The sequence below is a fragment of the Rhinopithecus roxellana genome, chromosome 18 (assembly GCF_007565055.1).
Source record: "Rhinopithecus roxellana isolate Shanxi Qingling chromosome 18, ASM756505v1, whole genome shotgun sequence".
In the NCBI taxonomy this organism is placed as follows: Eukaryota; Metazoa; Chordata; class Mammalia; order Primates; family Cercopithecidae; genus Rhinopithecus; species Rhinopithecus roxellana.
In genome coordinates, this window is record NC_044566.1 from 22,157,989 (window position 1) to 22,159,909 (window position 1,921).

At 37.4% G+C, this 1,921-nt stretch overlaps 1 pseudogene across 1 annotated transcript; it reads left to right on the forward strand.

The window, feature by feature from the left end:
• The first annotated feature begins 438 nt into the window (after positions 1-438).
• Positions 439-1,682, forward strand: LOC104677776 (annotated as a pseudogene). The gene has a single exon (XR_750094.2). The product of XR_750094.2 is annotated as an L-lactate dehydrogenase B chain pseudogene (transcript).
• The last annotated feature ends 239 nt before the right edge of the window (positions 1,683-1,921 follow it).

Here is a 1,921-nt window from a genome sequence, read left to right on the forward strand (position 1 = left end):
CTATAGACATAATGGATAAATTGTTATGAGAAAGAATGAGATGAGATGCAGAAACAGCTAATAATATATTGTCAAAGTCATTGTTACCTTAATAAAAACACTCCAGCACTCTGTTGCTTTTGCCCCCTAAACCTTTTTCTCTGCATTTGGTATGAGATATACATGTATATAATATGATAAATAATACTTTTCTCTTTGGCAGCAACACATCTTGAACATCTTTGCCTTTCACAATCACTTAAGTTTTTTATACAAAAGAGTTAGCAAATAGTAGTTACTTCTGGAATCTATACTGTCCTCAAGTAATGTGTCTGAGATTCTTGTAATATTTGAAATGATTAAGAATTATTAAGTACCTATCAACATATAGCAGATGCTTGCTAACTATTTGTTGAATAAATAAAATACATGGATGATTAAAGAAAGACTAAGGGGCTGTTACAGAGGTCTCCAGCGCCTTCCCTCTCCTGTGCAAAATGGCAACTCTTAAGGAAAAACTCATTGCACTAGTTGCGGAAGAAGAGACAACAGTCCCAAACAATAAGATCACTGTAGTGGGTGTTGGACAAGTTGGTATGGCGTGTGCTATCAGCATTCTGGGAAAGTCTCTGGCTGATGAACTTGCTCTTGTGGATGTTTTGGAAGATAAGCTTAAAGGAGAAATGATGGATCTGCAGCATGGGAGCTTATTTCTTCAGACGCCTAAAATTGTGGCAGATAAAGATTATTCTGTGACTGCCAATTCTAAGATTGTAGTGGTAACTGCAGGAGTCCGTCAGCAAGAAGGGGAGAGTCGACTCAATCTGGTGCAGAGAAATGTTAATGTCTTCAAATTCATTATTCCTCAGATTGTCAAGTACAGTCCTGATTGTATCATAATTGTGGTTTCCAACCCAGTGGACATTCTTACATATGTTACCTGGAAACTAAGTGGATTACCCAAACACCACGTGATTGGAAGTGGATGTAATCTGGATTCTGCTAGATTTCGCTACCTTATGGCTGAAAAACTTGGCATTCATCCCAGCAGCTGCCATGGGTGGATTTTGGGGGAACATGGCGACTCAAGTGTGGCTGTGTGGAGTGGCGTGAATGTGGCAGGTGTTTCTCTCCAGGAATTGAATCCAGAAATGGGAACTGACAATGATAGTGAAAATTGGAAGGAAGTGCATAAGATGGTGGTTGAAAGTGCCTATGAAGTCATCAAGCTAAAAGGATATACCAACTGGGCTATTGGATTAAGTGTGGCTGATCTTATTGAATCCATGTTGAAAAATCTATCCAGGATTCATCCCGTGTCAACAATGGTAAAGGGGATGTATGGCATCGAGAATGAAGTCTTCCTGAGCCTTCCGTGTATCCTCAATGCCCGAGGATTAACCAGCGTTCTCAACCAGAAGCTAAAGGATGATGAAGTTGCTCAGCTCAAGAAAAGTGCAGATACCCTGTGGGACATCCAGAAGGACTTAAAAGACCTGTGACTACTGGGCTCTAGGCTATAGAAATTTAAAAACTACAATGTTATTAACTCTGAGCCTTTAGTTTTCATCCGTGTACATGGATCGCAGTTTGCTTTGATCTTCTTCAATATGTGAATTTGGGCTCACAGAATCAAAGCCTATGCTTGGTTTAATGCTTGCAATATGAGCTCTTGAACAAATAAAATTAACTATTGTAGTGTGCTTCTAAAAAAAAAAAAAAAAAAAAAAGAAAGACTAAGGGCATATATTTACATAATCCATATTATATGCTACTTTACATGGTTTACAAATTTTACATATTATTTAATATTTATAACAATCTTATTATTAAAGGTAAATTATTATTCCCCTATTACAGATTTTAAAAATTGAGTACTTCATTGTTAGTAAATTCCCAACCAAATATTTAAACCCAGGCACCCTGACACAAGTCATTTCTT